General features: G+C 40.0%; 1 long non-coding RNA gene across 1 annotated transcript; it reads right to left on the bottom strand.

The window, feature by feature from the left end:
• Nucleotides 1-7,588: 7,588 nt before the first annotated feature.
• LOC135972727 (uncharacterized) lies at nt 7,589-19,484 on the bottom strand. The gene is made up of 3 exons (XR_010589211.1): nt 19,176-19,484; nt 11,569-11,806; nt 7,589-8,284 (listed from the first exon to the last, which is right to left on the bottom strand). It is a non-coding gene; the product is annotated as an uncharacterized LOC135972727 (long non-coding RNA).
• Nucleotides 19,485-20,679: the final 1,195 nt, after the last annotated feature.

A 20,679-nucleotide genomic window follows, 5' to 3' on the forward strand; every position in this document is an offset into this window, starting at 1 on the left:
TAAACTCCTCTTCACAGACCACTGAGACTTGTTAAGCCTCCTTCTCCAGCCCAGGCTATGTGGAGGTGGTCCAAAAAGTGCTGCCTGCATTTGGGAGCAATACCATGTGTGACGGGGACCATGCGTGTCGAGTTGGGGCCCAATGCAGGGTTGGTACACTCCATCACACCATCATCGGGATTCTGCATTAAGCAGGTGGTTCCATTCAAGTGGGTCCCGGCCCCCTGATGGGGTCACTTAGACAAATAATCTTTGGGTTCCTGGGCAGGCAAAACAAACAAGCAGTCTGGAGCCATGCAGCCTCCTGGCTGGGGCAGACAATATGACTCAAGGAATTAGCCCTTTGGGTAGAGCAAAACATCAGTCAGTCTCTGGCCCCTGGGTGGGGCGAAACAAATAAACAGTCTATGGGCCTTATGTCCCTCTAGGCTGGAACATAGAGCAGGCAGCAGCCTCCTCAGCAGGTGGTGGATTGGCTTCTCCAGCAGTCTCTGCCATCGGCGAGAAGGATGACCAGATAGCAAGTGTGAAAAATTGGGACAGGGGGATGGGGGATAATAGGAGCCCATATTAAAAAAAAAAAAGCCCCAAATAGCGGGACTGTCTATAAAATCGGGACATCTGGTCACCCTATCGGCGAGTCTCCTGGAGCATAGTCAGGGTCTTCGGCCTCTACCACTAGGAGCATCACAGGAACCGTCAGTATACATTCTTCCTCCTCTGTCACCTTCCCCAACTGAGCTGGGCTGCATCCTTTTATCTGGCTTCTCCACCTGGAGCATGCACAGCAGGGGAAAGGGGGCGTGGCTGCCTGGGCCCACAATGATTGGTCCACTCCCGGGGGACCAGTGTGGGGTTGCTTACTCCGTCAAAACATGAAAAAAGCAAGAAAGTAGAATAGAAGGAGAATATCTAGGGGCTAGTCTACACTAGCCGAGCTACATTGGTACAGCTGCGCCGCTGTAGCGCATCTGGTGAAGAAGCTCTATGCCAATGGAAGAGAGCTCTCCCTTCGGCATAAACAATCCACCTCTGCAAGAAGTGGTAACTACGTCAGTGAGAGAAGCTCTCCTGTCAACATAGCGCTGTCCACACCAGCACTTGGATTGGTGAAATTTATGTCACTGGCGGGGTCACTTAGTCACACCCCTGAGCAATATAAACTATACCAAAGTAAGTGGTAGACCTGGCCTAATAAAATTAAGTAAAAAAAAAAAAGAGAGAGAGAGCGCACGAGATTGAAAACACATTTAGAACAGACATTAAAAGAAAAATCTCCCCTCCTCCCCCAAAAAGTAGACCCTGCACTTCTAGGATGGGAACTCCTCTTTCGAAAGTTTGCTACACTCATGTTTGTTCTTTTTTTTTTATTTCTGAAAGGACACTTCATCCCTTTTGTGACAGACCCAGACCAGTGGAGTACAGGAGTCTGGTAGAGGGCAAATATACTGGTCACTGGATGAGTAGTTTTCTGTTCCCTGAGTGACCAGAGCAGGGGCTGCACTAGAGTAATCAGGAACCTGCTAGAACCAGTTAAGGTAGGGCACCTGGAGCCAATTAAGAAGAAGCTGCTAGAATCAATTAAGGCAGGCTAATCAGGGCACCTGGGTTTTAAAAAGGAGCTCACTTCAGTTTGTGGTGTGAGTGTGAGCAGCTGGGAGCAAGAGGTGCAAGGAGCTGAGAGTGAGAGGGTGAGGGTGTGCTGCTGGAGGACTGAGGAGCACAAGTGTTATCAGTCACCTGGAGGAAGATCCTGTTGTGAGAATAAGGAAGGTGTTTGGAGGAGGCCATGGGGAAGTAGCCCAGGGAGTTGTAGCTGTCATGCAGCTGTTACAGGAGGCACTATAGACAGCTGCAGTCCACAGGGCCCTGGGCTGGAACCCAGAGTAGAGGGTGGGCCCCGGGTTCCCCCCAAACCTCTCAATTGAACCTGGATTTTGGGTTCTTCCAGTGGGGGAGGTCTCTGGGCTGCTCCCCAACCCATATGGTGAATCTCTAAGGCAAGAAAATCTGCCAATAAGTGCAGGACCCACCAAGATAAAGGAGGAACTTTGGCACACTTTGTACATCTTTTGTGATAACCTTTTTAACACCAATTCCCTGACTTTCAGGGGGTCAGGCAGTATGATTTGGACCGTTTCAGTTGGGTTGATAAAAACACACTTAAGCCCAATTTAAACTCATTTATCACCCAACAAGTTTCTAAAATGGTTTGGTAGGGCTACAGGGGATGTGACAAATCTGTGTTAAAACTAGCATTCAAAAATCATGCAGGAGCATGTTTTTAATATAGGTAAAAAGCCAGAGTAGATGGAGTGATGGAGGAAAGAGACAAGATGGTAGCTGAAATGGCTACACGAGCAAAGGAAAATGTTTTCCTACATCACAATTAGGATATCTGCTGTACCTGGGATAAATGATAAATTCTATGGCTGATTCAAATCACAGTAAACGTGGTGCTCTGCAATACCACACAGGTCTCCATCTGAAATGTGTTTGAAATGGAAAGAGAAACTGTAAGCCTAGCTCTGGAAATATTCTCTTCTCTGTCTGCTTCTTACTGAGTCTGTTCTTGACGAAGCTGTCTGAAGATACCATATAATCATGTCATACATGCATTATACAGGTATTATGTAGAATATTCCTGAAGGCATTTCATTAGCCGTCTTTTCAATGCTAATACATCCTACCTGCCATATTCTTTCAGTAAAGCAGATAAACGGTTTGTCTTTTTTGTCTGTGGGGAAAGGCTTTTAATTTGATGCTGTTTTCATCCTAAATATTGAGTGAGAGAGAACATGTTACTTCAGAAAACATGGTTCTCAATTCTCTTCTGTGATTAATCTACTTTGTTGAACTCCTTCGGACTAAACTTTGCACATAGAACAGTGTTCAAAATAATATGTAAATCAGTGATCTATGTCACTGAAGATGCATTGGGTAGTATTAATCAAAGAAAACAAACTTATCTATTTTGCTTTGTTTAGGCCTACTTTATTTAAAAATCCTGCACTCTCATTACATTGGGGAGCTGCTGGTACAAGAACATATGTTTCTCTTCACTTACATTTGCTAGCATTCAGTCATAGACTAGCTCAAGTCCCCCAAAACTGTTCTGAGAAGCCTAAGTATTTTCATGCCAAAAGGTAATTTGTAAGAAACTGAAGATAAGTTTAGGGCTAGATTTACAAGGCAGATTTAGGTTTTGCAGTGCTAAGCATTGGAATGCCTAACTTTTAGGCACCTTCCTTATGTAACTGAATTTTCAGCCTCACGTTAGGTGCCCAGGTTCCCTATACAATGCATAGGGAAAGTTATATCTAAACAGGTGATTCATAGAAGCCAGCACACTGAAAAGGGAGATTTTCAAATTTTTCTACAACAATAGATATCATGACTCTGCACATTTCTTTCACTTCTAACATGTTGTAGTTACTTTTCTTTCTAATTGAATTCATGGTGAATTTAAAATGTACTTGCAAAGATTTTTATTATTTTAATGCCACACTATTCTGCAGTAATTCTGAGCTTCCATATTTATAACTTTCTAAGCCTTATTTTGCAGGCAAATAGTTCATATCCCATATGGGCCATTTGCTCCATCTATTTGTATAACTTAGCACTTTCCCTTAAAACAGAGTTCAGTTTGTTACTAATTTTACACAACACTGCATAAAACATATTTAATTAACATGAGCAATTTCAAAATTCATTTAGGAACCAAAAATGAAATGTTTTATGGACAGCATAGGCAGTAAATTATTGATTGGCTAATCAAATTCTCTTCATACTCAATTACTGACCAACTGATAAATCATTCTTTCAATAACAGATATTCTCCAAATGCTTTGTCATGGCTAAGCAACTTGCCCAGCATCCATTGCATTTCCTAACAAATTAAAAACTTAATACTATTATATGTCAGTGAAATTTACCCTTTTCCAAGCCTTGTGTGTGTGTGTCTCTCTCTCTCTCTCTTTCTCTCTCTTGTCTCTATCTAGATTAATCCTACCATTCACAAGTTTGTCCACCTTGCTTTGTCCTGTTAGAACAAAGTTTTCAATTAGGCAGTTTCACTGTGTGCCAGAGGGGTTGTAATTGGCTATCATTGATTTTTTTGTCACCCTTTACTCAATGGTTATAGATAAACTGATTAGTGTTGAGTGTAAAAAGGTTCAGTTTTGAATTAAAGTAAGTTCTCCCTCTCCAAAAAGTTCAGAAGTTTATCTGAGGCATTTATCTATTGTAGAAATCGGGCTGGCAATCTCGTGAAGCAAGGTGGTTGTTTTGTTTTTTCTAAGACTTTTACTAACTCTTGGGATTAGTTTGGATAGTGTAGCACTATCTAGTTGTAGTGTGGTGATTTAACTTCTATTTCCAGGGAAGCCATTTTTTTTCCCTCTCTTAACATCTTTTCTGACCGTCAAAGAAAGATCCATTTCATTTCTACCTTGGTAAAGATTCAGGCTCTTTTATATTTTCATTTTGACCAGTCTTCCCCTTTTAGGTGGCCATTTTAAGCAACAAATATGAAGGTTACTGACAACTTCGATATTTTCTGTCGATCAGTGAATGGAGAGTACTTGGAACACAGTGTGCCCTCAAGGATGAGGTGCTTAGCTCTTGTTCTGATGGGAGCATTGTAATGCAACTGCAGTTTAAATACAACATATAAAACTTGCATTCTGTAAGAGAAGTAGCAGCTGGGATAGCTCTGTACTGTTCACATAGCATCCCTTGCAAATTGTCTTAGAAACATACAGTAATAGGTCTGATCATAAGATGATTTCCTTTGTTACCTTTTTATGTGAAAAATATACATCAGTGCAAGAAGGAAACTGGTTCCCATATCACATTGACTGATCTGTTGCTAGCCATTATGTTGATAGAATTGTAATGATTTCACAGCAAACTCACTGATATTACCTCACCCACCTTGTCTCTCTAATATTAATATCTTTTATTGGACTGTCTTCTGTTGGTGAGAGAGACAAGCTTTTGAGCTTAAACAGAGCTCTTGAAAGCCTCTCTCTCTCTCTCTCTCTCTCTCTCTCCAACAGAAGTTGGTCTAATAGAAGATATTACCTCTCTCACCTTGTCTGTCTAATATCCTGGGACCAACATAGCTACAACAACATAAAATCATTTAATTTGCATAAACATGATATTAATATTGGCATCTTGAGATTCAATGATCAGATTTAGGACTTAATCCAGAAGTGAGCTCAAGCTAAATTCTTCTGTGCATTTAGGATGACAGTTGTCATGGTATAGATTTTAGATATAAGAAATACATATTTGATCATCCAGTCCATCCCTTCCCACTGCAAGATTGGTCCCTACAGTCTGGCTCACTTTTTAGTGATTTGTGCAGCCTAATTTTAAAGGTCTCATGTAATGAGTGTTTTACCACTTGCCCTGAGAGACTGTTCCATGGCCTAATTCATCTAAATCAGGAAACTTTTCAGATCATTTCATTTTTCACTTCCTTAATTGTATCCAGTTTCTTCTCTCAAATCTATGCACCACCCTAAATAGTCACTTTAAGATTCTTGGTGTTAATGCCCTATGACGAAAAGTAGTCTGTTATTCTGTCCCCTGTTAGTTGTTGTTTTTAGCTAATCTACATATATTCAGCTCTCTTAGGCCTAATTTGTAGACACTGACATACATCTGTGCAGGAGCCAATAATAAGGGGTGCAATTTTCTGCATTTTTGTGTCTTAATTTAGGCCGTAAGGCCCTAATCCTGCAAAGCATGTGCTTAACTATATGCCTAGTAGCTTATCCTATTGAATTCAATAGGACTACTATTCTGATTTGACACTGCTAAAAGTGGGTGAAGAATCAGGTTTGGACAGTTTTACAACATAGCTTATTATATTCTCAAGGCGTTTTGGTTTTTTAATACTAAAATGTCTCAAAAAGCTAAGAGGAAAGTAATAGATAATTCACCAGTATGGAGACACACATTAAATATTACATCTTAAAAATTTCACACATGGTTTAGTTTAAACCAATATGAACACCAACAAAAGGCCCAATAATAATTGTGTTGACTTTATTATCATGCTCTTATCATACCTGTCCAATGTCCATTTTGTCAGAAGTCACTCACTTACCTCTGAAAATGTCCTCTGTTCTATACAGATTTGGCATCCCTTCACTCGTATTATGAAAATTATTTTCTGTCAGTAATAAAGAATCTCAAAATTGAGGTTAGGAGGGGAGTTATTTACAAATGAGGAATTTTAAATTTTCTGCAACAATCATTTATTTGTGTTGCCAGTTTTGGACTGTTGTGGCCCATTGTGTTCCCATATTTGGGCTTGGCAGAGAAATGAGTTTATCAGGAGTCATAGCTGATAAAGCTTCTTGTAAACCAAGAATATAATAAATAAGAAATTGCACTCTTACAATTTGAAATGAAATAATAGTCTTTTTTATTATTATTATTCAAGGTTTTTTTTTTTTTTTTTTTTTTTTTAGGAGGTCGGCAGCAAAGAAGGTCAAAGATAGATCACAATCTTTCTTCTTTTCATTATATAACACTATCCATTTTTCCCCTAATAACTCTAACAATTATTTTTCTTTGCATAGTACTAATAGTACTCTCTTGGCTAACAATTACCTGAAGCCTGTCCATTTCATACCACAGGTGTTATTCAGTCTGATCTTCATTATGAAAAGAACAATTATGCATGGTTTTGTTGTTCCAAACAATTGGAATCTCTAGTGAGAAACTTTCCTCTGGAATAATGGAAGTGAGGTTGTATGAGAAGCTTCAGAAGCACCACTCATGTTTACTGTCCATCTGAACAGTACTCTGGAATCTTATGGAGCCATAGAAGTGAATAGGAGTCTTTGCATTAACTTCAGTGGAAGCTAGCTGAGGGCCATTATCATGATGTATACAGTTATACAGATTAGAGCTACATAATAGTTACTCAGTTGTTGTTAGGTTTCCTTTCCCTCTTTCTCTTTGCACTGGATATATATATAAAGTTATCTAGGGAGGTCATAGCTGTTTTGGTATGACCTGCAGAGACCGAGACAGAGTGCAGCTGTTACCTTTGCCAGCTTATATCAGTTTAAGTGTAGAGATAGACTCAGTCTTTCATATCTTTTGCATATGTCCAAGACATGGCCCAGACATTTCTCATGCCATTGTGAAAAAACCGACATACTCCATGTTGACTGCGTTGTTCTTGTAGATACTGATTTTCACATGTTCCATGATTAATGATATTAAGTTCTTATATGTATTTCTATTAAAGTTCTGCTCACAGACATTCTCCCTTGTGCTAAAGACAGAATATGAAGGGGAAGAAATTCCATGATCACTGTCCTCTTTCCTAATACTAAGTGCTTTCTTAATTTATAATATTTAACTGGGAAGAACTAGAGAAGTTTTGGGAGCTAATTTATGTAGATGGTTCTGCAAATTAAGTTCTAAGGGTACCTGGGGATATATGTATAACAACTGGAATTTTATTACATATTTAAATTGCCTCTTCCAGATTATTTATGGCTATGTGTTTTTAAGTAGGGCTTAAAATGAAGGAACAAAGTGATTAACAAGCCTTTTCTGTCTGCATAATAGACGCCTCCAAACAAAAACATCATTAGCTTTAACAGTTAATGTTGCTCAAGTGCACATCTTACCAAGACAAACAATAAAGAGACAAGGAAACACTTGTTGTTGTTTATTAATTTGTATTATAGTAGAACCTTCGGGCCTCAACCGAGATATGTTGGATCCTGTATTAACACATTATAAGATGGTTCCTGCCACAGAGAGCTTAAAATTTGAGGCTTCCACTCCTGAAAATTGCTCCTCATAGAAGGATCCTTCTCCACACATGGAACAATGGTGCTGTGAGTAGGCACAGAGGGAAAGCCCATGTGCAGAACCGCTTGTAGGATCAGGGTCTAAATCACAAGTTAATTTACCCCTTCACAAACCATATGGGTGTAATACCTATGATGAATTATGTAGTTTGCCACCTAGTGTTTTCCATGCATGTTATTTACAAAACTACGCCTGACCAAATGGAGTATATTACCATGAGCTGCACAGATGCCTTACAAAGTTCAATTGTTTATTTTGAACCGAGATATAATAATGTTGAGTTACCTAAACCACGGACATCCAAATAGTTGAGCCAGGAGATGAGAGAAATTCTTGGGTCTTGGAACATGAGTGGAATGACTATGAATCCCACCCAATCCAGAAATATGTTGACAGGCCAAGTCATGGATAAATACAACAAACTCTGTTGCACCTAAAAGACATTCAAAATGAATTTCAAATAATTTACAAGTAATGATATTTGTGGGTAAATGAAAGCTGTCTTTAAAGTTACTCCCAAGATTTTTGTCCTTTGTGAGAGTTCCTTCAAACACATACACTTTCACCCAGCATAACTTATTCCTTGGCAGATGGGGTAACTTTAATTCCGCAGAAGAAGTGTCCACTTGTGGTAAAAATGGCACAAGTACAAAAGTGCCAAAATGCATCACTATCTAGCCCTGACACTATGACAAATGTGGGATTGCATGTTTCACCTTTGGCGTCTGTCTGAGTAGCAGAAGGGAAAAATGGTCCTTTCTAATAGATTCTAGGACTGGAAGGGACCTCGAGAGGTCATCGAGTCCAGTCCCCTGCCCGCATGGCAGGACCAAATACTGTCTAGACCATCCCTGATAGATATTTATCTAACCTACTCTTAAATATCTCCAGAGATTTCCACAACCTCCCTAGGCAATTTATTCCAGTGTTTAACCACCCTGACAGTTAGGAACTTTTTCCTAATGTCCAACCTAGACCTCCCTTGCTGCAGTTTAAACCCATTGCTTCTGGCTCTATCCTTAGAGGCTAAGGTGAACAAGTTTTCTCCCTCCTCCTTATGACACCCTTTTAAATACCTGAAAACTGCTATCATGTCCCCTCTCAGTCTTCTCTTTTCCAAACTAAACAAACCCAATTCTTTCAGCCTTCCTTCAGAGGTCATGTTTTCAAGACCTTTAATCATTCTTGTTGCTCTTCTCTGGACCCGCTCCAATTTCTCCACATCTTTTTTAAAATGCGGTGCCCAGAACTGGACACAATACTCCAGCTGAGGCCTAACCAGAGCAGAGTAGAGCGGAAGAATGATTTCTCGTGTCTTGCTCACAACACACCTGTTAATACATCCCAGAATCATGTTTGCTTTTTTTGCAACAGCATCACACTATTGACTCATATTTAGCTTGTGGTCCACTATAACCCCTAGATCCCTTTCTGCCGTACTCCTTCCTAGACAGTCTCTTCCCATTCTGTATGTGTGAAACTGATTTTTTTCTTCCTAGGTGGAGCACTTTGCATTTGTCTTTGTTAAACTTCATCCTGTTTACCTCAGCCCATTTCTCCAATTTGTCCAGATCATTTTGACTTATGACCCTGTCCTCCAAAGCAGTTGCAATCCCTCCCAGTTTGGTATCATCCGCAAACTTAATAAGCGTACTTTCTATGCCAATATCTAAGTCGTTGATGAAGATATTGAACAGCGCCGGTCCCAAAACAGACCCCTGCGGTACCCCACTCATTATGCCTTTCCAGCAGGATTGGGAACCATTAATAACAACTCTCTGAGTACGGTTATCCAGCCAGTTATGCACCCACCTTATAGTAGCCCCATCTAAATTGTATTTGCCTAGTTTATCGATAAGAATGTCATGCGAGACTGTATCAAATGCCTTACTAAAGTCTAGGTATACCACATCCACAGCTTCACCCTTATCCACAAGGCTCGTTATCCTATCAAAGAAAGCTATCAGATTGGTTTGACATGATTTGTTCTTCACAAATCCATGCTGGCTGTTCCCTATCACCTTACCACCTTCCAAGTGTTTGCAGATGATTTCCTTAATTACTTGCTCCATTATCTTCCCTGGCACAGAAGTTAAACTAACTGGTCTGTAGTTTCCTGGGTTGTTTTTATTTCCCTTTTTATAGATGGGCACTATATTTGCCCTTTTCCAGTCTTCTGGAATCTCTCCCGTCTCCCATGATTTTCCCAAGATAATAGCTAGAGGCTCAGATACCTCCTCTATTAGCTCCTTGAGTATTCTAGGATGCATTTCATCAGGCCCTGGTGACTTGCAGGCATCTAACTTTTCTAAGTGATTTTTAACTTGTTCTTTTTTTATTTTATCTGCTAAACCTACCCCCTTCCCATTAGCATTCACTATGTTAGGCATTCCTTCAGACTTCTTGGTGAAGACCGAAACAAAGTAGTCATTAAGCATCTCTGCCATTTCCAAGTTTCCTGTTACTGTTTCTCCCTCTTCACTAAGCATTGGGCCTACCCTGTCTTTGGTCTTCCTCTTGCTTCTAATGTATTGATAAAAAGTCGTCTTGTTTCCCTTTATTCCCGTAGCTAGTTTGAGCTCATTTTGTGCCTTTGCCTTTCTAATCTTGCCCCTGCATTCCTGTGTTGTTTGCCTATATTCATCCTTTGTAATCTGTCCTAGTTTCCATTTTTTATATGACTCCTTTTTTATTTTTTAGATCAAGCAAGATCTCGTGGTTAAGCCAAGGTGGTCTTTTGCCACATTTTCTATCTTTCCTAACCAGCGGAATAGCTTGCTTTTGGGCCCTTAATAGTGTCCCTTTGAAAAACTGCCAACTCTCCTCAGTTGTTTTTCCCCTCAGTCTTGATTCCCATGGGACCTTACCTATCAGCTCTCTGAGCTTACCAAAATCTGCCTTCCTGAAATCCATTGTCTCTATTTTGCTGTTCTCCCTTCTACCCTTCCTTAGAATTGCAAACTCTATGATTTCATGATCACTTTCACCCAGGCTGCCTTCTACTTTCAAATTCTCAATGAGTTCCTCCCTATTAGTTAAAATCAAGTCTAGAACAGCTTCCCCCCTAGTAGCTTTTTCAACATTCTGAAATAAAAAGTTGTCTCCAATGCAGTCCAAGAATTTGTTGGATAGTCTGTGCCCCGCTGTGTTATTTTCCCAACATATATCCGGATAGTTTAAGTCCCCCATCACCACCAAATCTTGGGCTTTGGATGATTTTGTTAGTTGCTTAAAAAAAGCCTCATCCACCTCTTCCACCTGGTTAGGTGGCCTGTAGTAGACTCCTAGCATGACATCTCCCTTGTTTTTTACCCCTTTTAGCCTAACCCAGAGACTCTGAACACTTCCGTCTCCTATGTCCATCTCTACCTCAGTCCAAGTGTGTACATTTTTAATATATAAGGCAACACCTCCTCCCTTTTTCCCCTGTCTATCCTTCCTGAGCAAGCTGTACCCATCCAAACCAACATTCCAATCATGTGTATTATCCCACCAAGTTTCAGTGATGCCAACAATGTCATAGTTGTATTTATTTATTAGCACTTCCAGTTCTTCCTGCTTGTTCCCCATACTTCTCGCATTTGTATATAGGCATCTAAGATACTGGTTTGATCTTTCCTCACAGTTTTGTCCTGACCCTCCTTTCTCTCTGACAATATAGCCCACACTCCCTCTCGTTTCCGACCCATCTCCCTGGTCTCCATGTTCCCCACTTACCTGTGGGCTTTGCTCACCTGTCCCCGTCGAACCTAGTTTAAAGCCCTTCTCACTAGGTTAGCCAGTCTGTGTCCAAATAGGGTCTTTCCTCTCCTCGAAAGGTGAATGCCATCTCTGCCTAGCAGTCCTTCCTCGAATAGCATCCCGTGGTCTAGGAAGCCAAAGCCCTCCTGGCGACACCATCTTCGCAGCCAGGCATTCACCTCCATGATGCATCTGTCTCTGCCCGGGCCCCTACCTTTGACAAGAAGAATTGAAGAGAATACCACCTGCGCTCCAAACTCCTTCACCCGTACTCCCAGAGCCCTGTAGTCACTCTTGATCCGCTCAGTGTCACACCGCGCAGTATCATTTGTGCCCACATGGATGAGTAGCATGGGGTAGTAGTCAGAGGGCTGGATAATAGTCATTGAACAACTTATGCTTAATGATCCTTGAGAGACAATGCCAAAATGAGTAGCCTAAATGGTTGTACCCCTGTTTTTGGGGAGTACCAAAACAGTCAGAATAGGGTGGGATACAGTGAGAGCCTTTCAAGGTTTGTCTTCATTGCAGTGTTAACCTCGGGTCTTTCTTGGGTGTTGCCCCTAGCTCCCCTCCCATCCACAAACCAGAAACCTCTCACTGGATGTGGTGGTGGTTTCAAGCCAAGTAGTAGCCAGGAGCTGATTTCAGTCAGGCTGGTAACCCATCCACTTGGCAATGAGGGGGCAGACTAGATTACTTGAATGCTGATAGTCCTCCAATGTCTTCTGATGATCTCCTCCCCCACCCTGCCCTGCCCATACACCCAGAAAGACAGACAACTTCTCCCATAAGCTGCTCCATGATTATTTCCCAGTGAATTATCTTACTGCTGTACAAATAACCATGAGATATGCCCCCAGAAGTTCAAGCAACACACACAGATGAATGCAGCACCAGGAAGGATGCAGTAACTTGGGTAGGGCTTTGCAGTGTGGCTTCTCACTCTTGGGTTAGGCTAACCTCGGTGCTCCGACCCTGGTGGTGGTCACCTGAGAACTCTGCAGTGAAGACATATCCTCAGTGAAGTATCTGGGTTGGCTAGGGGAATATATGCTGGTTATGATCTTTTCCTAAAACTTAAGAGGGAAAGCCTGTCTAACTAAACTTGCAGTGAAGTGTAAGATTAGATGAGACTAACTATTCAGGGTTGTGGGGGTTGTTTTAAAATCTTGTTTTCTCTCATGCTTTATCCTATCTGTTAAATAAAAACACTTTGTTTTAAGAAGGCTGTTGGCCAAGATCACCTGAGGTTCCCAAATGTCTGAAGCCCAGTGGGATGTGCAAGTTAACAGCGTTTGGGATAGGCAGTGTGGTGGAGCCATGTCCCAGTGTAAGAGCAGAAGAATCAGGAAATTCCATGTTGAGAGATTTAAGGGCAAGAGGCCTAATACGTGAGAGATGCACTCGGAGAGACCAGAAAGAGCACAGCAGTGCAGCCAGTCCCGTTACTTATGACAGGTATACAATACAATATTTTTATAATGTATATAAATAATTTGTATATAAAATATTATATAATAGGAAAAAAGGCAAGTTAATAGTAAACTAGGGGGCAGAGCCTCTGCTAGTTAAATCAGTAGATCTATGCCAATTTATGCTAGCTAAGAATCTGGCCGCAAGATACCACTTTAGCTCTTGAACAAATAGTCAGAGTAGCTAATCATGGAATTATTTCCAAGTACCAGATTAGATTTAAACATAAATATACTCTTAAAGATCAGGAATATCTCTGGCACAGAGGCACTGTACTGTCACTCAGGAGACATTTAAAATGCATTGACAATTTTTGATCAAAGCGCAATGAGAAAATCTCAAAAGAAAGAGAGATGAGAAGAAATTAGCCATGCCAAGCTGGATAATAGCAAAGCACATAATATTACTCTTCCAATGATCTTTGTCAGCAGCAGAGAAGTCTAATTCTATCAAGCAAATCATCAATATATACCATGTGTTTCCAAAACTTATTAAAACTTAACATTTTAATTAAACATTTACGTCGTTTAAATATTTACACCGTACAGTAAAACACTGGTCCCATAAAAAGATACCACTGGATCAACAACAATGGCTATAGGACTGCAACATTAAACTGATAAGCAAAATGGCCAACATGCTGATTTAATTTCTCTATTGCTAATTGCCTATCCCTAACTTATTGTCTACTTGGCAAAGATTTTTTTTTCTTAAACTCCACTACAAATATTTTATACCCAATCCACCAAGTCAAAATACATTGGGATATTAAAAGATAACTATTCATTCTCTAAAAAAGAACAGGAGTACTTGTGGCACCTTAGAGACTAACAAATCTATTTGAGCATAAGCTTTCATGGGCTACAGCCCACTTCATCGGATGCATAGAATGGAACACACAGAAGATATTTATACATACAGAGAACACGAAAAGGTGGGAGTAGCCATACCAACTGTAAGAGGCCAATCAATTGAGATGAGCTGTCATCCGCAGGAGAAAAAACCTTGAAGTGATAATCGAGATGACCTATGGAAGGTGTGGGGATATTTAACATGGGGAAAATAGATTCAGTTAGTGTAATGACCCAACCATTCCCAGTCTCTGTTTAGACCTAAGTTAATTGTATCTAATTTGCATATTAATTCAAATTCAGCAGTTGGGGGACTGTCTGTAAGCGAAAGATGATCCCTCACTCTCTCAGATCTTGGGAGACAGACCGGTCCTCACTTACAGACAGCCCCCAACCTGAAGCAAATACTCACCAGCAACCGCACACCATACAACATAAACACTAACCCAGGAACCTATCCTTGCAACAAAGCCCGATGACAACTCTGACCACATATCTATTCAAGTGACACCATCATAGGACCTAATCACATCAGCCACACCATCAGGGGCTCATTCACCTGCACATGTACCAACGTGATATATACCATCATGTGCCAGCAATGCCCCTCTGCAATATACATTGGCCAAACCGGACAGTCTTTACCCAAAAGAATAAATGGACACAAATCTGACATCAGGAATCATAACATTCAAAAACCAGTGGGAGAACACTTCAACCTCTCTAACCATTCAGTTACAGACTTGAAGGATATTCATAGAAAGCAAAAGTGTAGTGAATTCTAGAAGAATAACATCCATCATGCTTAGTCACAATGGAAGTGCTCCTTTCATTAGTGTGACTGTTCTTTGTGGGTTGGGATTTGGAAAGGGGAAGGCAAGTGTGATGTTACTAAAGAAGAGCAGGAGGGGAAAACAAATAAAAAAAACCAAATAAATTCATTAGCATTTTTAGCGGTTGGAAAAGGTAATTGGGCAACCATCACCCAGAACAGTATCAGAGAGGCCCAGTAACAATTCAAGTATGCACCTGATTTTCCAGCTATGAATCTAGAGGATAGGCCAGTTATTCAAGGAGTGTGACAGATCGGGGGGGGGGAGGGGAAGCCCTCAGGCATTTACTGGGAAAGTGTCATCTAGGTAGCATTGTGGAGCAAAAGCACCCTTCTCATGCTCTTCTCCCTTAATTGTTCTCACTTGGAAGGTGCATTTGGTATAAGTAGCATCACACAAAATGATGTGCCGATTGAGAATCATGGTTATATAAACCAGGGCCACATCTCAGTACTCACTGACAAACTGCAGCAGCAGTAACAAAAGTGTCCACCTCATTATACATACATAACCTTCCTATTACTCTCAGATGAGATCCCTCCTTTACATCACTTCCAGTGTAGTTAGGCCTATGAAGAAATATAGGCAAATATACTGCCCTCTTCCACAGCAGATATTCAAGGGAATATCATAGGACCTCGAGAGGTCATCTAGTCCAGTCCCCGACACTCATGGCAGAACTAAATATTATCTAGACCATCCCTGGCAGATGTTTGTCTAACCTGCCCTTAAAAATCTCCAGTGATGGAGATTCCACAACCTCCCGAGGCAATTTATTCTAGTGCTTCACCACCCTGAGAGGTAGAAAGATTTTCCTAATGTCCAGTCTAAACCTCCCTTGCTGCAATTTAAGCCCATTGCTTCTTGTCCTACTTCAGTGGTCAAGGAGAACAGTTTTACTCCTTCCTTCTTGTAATAACCTTTTATGTACTTGAAAACTGTTATCATGTCCCCAGATTAAACAAACCCAATTTTTTCAATCTTCCTTCATAGGTCATGTTTTCTAGACCTTTAATCATTTTTGTTGCTCTTCTCTAGACTTTCTCCAGTTTGTCCACATCTTTCCTGAAAAGTGGTGCCCAGAACCGGACACAATACTCCAGTTGAGACCTAATCAGTGTGGAATAGAGCAGAAGAATTACTTCTTGTGTCTTGCTTACAACACTCCTGCTAATATATCCCAGAATGATGTTTGCTTTTTTTTGCAACAGTGTAACACTGACTCATATTTAGCTTCTGGTCCACTGTGACACCCAGATCCCTTCCCGCAGTACTCCTTCCTAGACAGTCCTTTCCCATTTTGTATGTGAGCAACTGATTCCTAAGTGGAGTACTTTGCATTTGTCCTTACTGAATTTCAGTCTATTTACTTCAGACCATTTCTTCAGTTTGTCCAGATCATTTTGAATTATAATCCTATCCTCCAAAGAACTTGCAATCCCTCCCAGCTTGGTATTGCCTGCAAACTTTATAAGTGTGCTCTCTCTATGCCATTATCTAAATCACTGATGAAGATATTGAACAGAACCGGACCCAGAACCGATCCCTGTGGGACCCCACTCATTATGCCCTTCCAGCATGACTGTGAACCACTGATTACTACTCTCTGGGAATGGTTTTCCAACCAGTTATGCACCCACCTTATAGTAGCTCCATCTAGACTGCATTTTCCTAGTTTGTTTATGAGAAGGTCATGTGAGACCATTTAAAAAGATTTACTAAAGTCAAGATATACCACAGCTACCGCTTCTCCCCCCCTCTCCCCCCCCATCCATAAGCTTTGTTACCTTGTCAAAGAAAGCTATCAGGTAGGTTTGACAAGATTTGTTCTTGACAAATCCATGCTGACTGTTACTTGTCACCTTATTATCTTTTAGATGTTTGCAAATTGATTGCTTAATTATTTGCTCCATTATCTTTCTTGGTACAGAAATTAAGCTGACTGGTCTTTAATTCCCTGGGTTGTCCGTATCCCCCTTTTTATAGATTTGGCACTATATTTGCCCTTTTCAAGTCTTCTGGAATTTCTCCTGTTTTCCATGAATTTTTGAAGCTATTTGCTAATGGTCAGATATCTCCTCAGTCAGCTCTTAGGCAAAATTGAAAAACAAAGCCTCAGGCATTTCTCCCAACCTCAAAAGCTGAGTCAAACAAAGTCTATGGAATTTCATTCTCCACTCAGATATTCACAGTACACAAATGAACTTCAAAAAAGTTAAGTACTTTATATTACTATCAACTTATACATTTATCTGAATGTTATTTGAATGAGTACTAAGTCCCTGTGCATAAGACAGTGTGTATCAAACGATTATGAGAGCGATAGACCACATTAAAAATAGTGGGATAGCCTAAATGGATTGTAAAAATCAACAGTGAATTGTTGTATGATCCGATCAACAACTCTACCTGCAAAACTGCCTATGTCAAATGACCAAAATATTTCAGTAGTAATTCAATATATGTGCACAGCACAAGAAGCATTCATATTTGTAACATTAACAGATGGTGCTATTTTATTTGAAAGAGATTGCTAAACTAAACTGTGACATCTTTCAGGAAACAGGAAGTCATAAGGTAATGACCAAATGAGGGTGAAAGAAGTAATTTCATATCCTCAGATGAGTCAATTTTCCATCCGTCTGTAGATTTGGCAAGACATGGGCTAAAGGTTTATTATCTCTTACTTGTGAATTTGCTTTGCAATATTATATCTCTCAAAATAAAGAGGGACAGTGCAATATATTATACATGATACTGCATGTAGAAATATTGTAGTTTGGGGCCCTATCTAGTAATACGGCGAAAGAAATACCTTAGCATCTATCTTATCAAATAGAACATACATTGAGGGGATGCTCTACTGATGACTGCATGCAAGAGACAAGCACATTGGATCTAAATACAAGAAATAAAAACAAATAGAATGGCGTAAGTGTTACAAGCAATGTATACACTTACATCCTCTTTATAAAATATACATACTTGATTTAATTTCTTATAAACTTGCTACACATGCAAGCATTTTTGGTGTTGAGCAAAGAAATCATTTTAAGGGCAAGAACTGTTGTATTTAAATAAAAAATGCTCCACTAGAGTTGTTTCGTGCGTTAGTCAAGTGTTCTTGCATAAGCCTGATTTTTCCATCATCCATTTATGGGATTTGCTTATTACATTGCATAAGCACCATTGTGCTCCATTGGCTTTATCTTTTACTAAAATGATAAAAATGACGTACTTAAATCATGACATCCAAAATGATATTTGTCTGCAGAGGCAACAATACAGAGATGGATCCACATTCCTCACAGCTACTATTTTGGGCCATCTGGCTGTAGACTCTATATGATCTCATGGCAGACCCTGTCAACATGGATGTTAGTTTCCCAAGATGATGAGCCCCCGATTATGGTCACTTTTTTTTTTTAATATACCTACTTATGGGCTTTTGTCACCTGCCCTCTTTGAGCCTAGTTTAAAGCCCCTCCCCCACTAGGTTGGCAAGTCCGTGTCCAAAGATGTTCTTCCCCTTCTTGATCAGGTGGACCCCATATCTTCCCAGTGGTCCTCCTTCCCAGAACAGCTTCCCATGGTCAATGAAGCCAAAGCTCTTCCCATTGATACCATCAGTGCAGCCACGCATTCATTTTCAGGATGCATGTCAAGGCTGGATCCCCACTTTGAACTTTAGGGTACAAATGTAGGGGCCTGCATGAAAACTTCTAAGCTTAACTACCAGCTTAGCTCTGGTTCTGCTGCCACCATTTCCCAATTCTAGATTCCCACCCTGGGAAGCACTGAGAAAAACCTTTCACCAATTCCCTGGTGAATACAGGTCCAAACCCCTTGGATCTTAAAACAAGGAGAAATTAACCATCCCCCCTCCTTCCTCCCACCAACTCCTGGTGAACACAGATCCAATCCCCTTGGATCTAAAACCAGGAGAAATTAACCCTTCCCCCTCCTTCCCTTCACCAACTCCTGGTGAATACAGATCCAATCCCCTTGGATCTTAAAACAAGGAGAAATTAACCATCCCCCCTCCTTCCTCCCACCAACTCCTGGTGAACACAGATCCAATCCCCTTGGATCTAAAACAAGGAGAAATTAACCCTTCCCCCTCCTTCCTTTCACCAACTCCTGGTGAATACAGATCCAACCCCCTTGGATCTAAAAACAAGGAAAAATCAATCAGGTTCTTAAAAAGAAGGCTTTTAATTAAAGAAAAAGGTAAAAATCATCTCTGTAGAATCAGTATGGAAATTAACCTTACAGGGTAATCAAACTTAAAGAGCTCAGAGGACTCCCCTCTAGTCTTAGGTTCAAAGTACAGCAAACAAAGATAAACACTCTAGTAAAAGGTACATTTACAAGTTGAGAAAACAAAGGAAAACTAACACACCTTGCCTGGCTATTTACTTACAAGTTTGAAATAGGAGAGACTTGTTTAGAAAGATGTGGAGAACCTGGATTGATGTCTGGTCCCTCTCAGTCCCAAGAACGAACACACTCCCAAACAAAGAACACAAACAACAGCCTTCCCCCCCGAAGATTTGAAAGTATCTTGTCCCCTTATTGGTCCTTTAGGTCAGATGCCAGCCAGGTTACCTGAGCTTCTTAACCCTTTACAGGGAAAAGGATTTTGGAGTCTCTGGCCAGGAGGGATTTTATAGTACTGTACACAGGACAGCTGTTACCCTTCCCTTTATAGTTATGACAATGCATATGTCCCTGTCTGTGTTTAACAGAGACACCTGTCAAATCATAATTCATTGGGAGAATCTAAGTGGCACACAAACATGCAGCATATTATGTACGGTAATAGTTACAGTCTACCAGCATAGACAATAACATTAAATGAGAAAAAAGTTGATTTTTCATATGCATTTCCCATTCTGCAAATGATCTGTACAAAAATCTTTACCCTTCAATATAAACAGCTGATTCAGAATTATTTAACCAGACTGGAAGAGCTTTATTCTGTGTTGTGACAAACATTTGTTACAGCATACATTTTTATATGGTATTTAGAATGGCAAATACCATGTAATAATAAATATCTATTAGAAGCAGCTTAGAGAATTTATTTTCTCATGTAGTATTGATTTATACTCATACAGTACAGTATTGCTTTACAAACATTATTACATTTTTCATACTATATTAATTTATTTGCATTTATATTTTTGAAAATTATACTTCCAGTTCGTTCAAGAAGTTTAATGAGCGTTTCCACAGCCTCCATTTGATTTAACCATTAGGGGTCAGAGCTGTTTCCCAAAACTAACACAGAACACAATTGCTTAAGTTCTTATCTACTCTGCTTTACTTTTTGTTCTTTTTTTATTTTTATTTTGAATTAAATCTGTTCTCTCAGTTCTACAGTATTGGAAGGAACATTAGTTTTGCTGCAATAGAATGTAGTTATGCGAAAATATTAGGGCTGTTGATTAATCACAGTTAACTCACGATTAATCACGATTGAACTTTATTAAATATTTTTGGATATTTTTCTACATTTTCAACTATATTGACTTCCATTACAACACAGAATACAAAGTGCACAGTGCTCACTTTATATTATTTTTATTACAAATATTTGCACTGTTAAAATGATAAACAAAAGAAATAGTATTTTTCAATTCATGTTATACAAGTACTTTAGTGCAATCTCTTTATCGTGAAAGTGCAACTTACAAATGTAGATTTTTGTTTGTTACATAACTACACTCAAAAACAAAGCAATGTAAAATTTTAGAGCCTACAAGTCCATTGAGTCCTACCTCTTGTTCAGCCAACCACTAAAACAAACAAGTTTGTTTACATTTACAGGAGATAATGCTGCTTTCTTCTTATTTACAATGTCACCTGAGAGTGAGAACAGGCATTTGCATGCCACTTTTGTAGCCAGCATTGCAAGGTATTTA

Source organism: Chrysemys picta, chromosome 7 (genome assembly GCF_011386835.1).
Source record: "Chrysemys picta bellii isolate R12L10 chromosome 7, ASM1138683v2, whole genome shotgun sequence".
NCBI lineage: Eukaryota > Metazoa > Chordata > Testudines > Emydidae > Chrysemys > Chrysemys picta.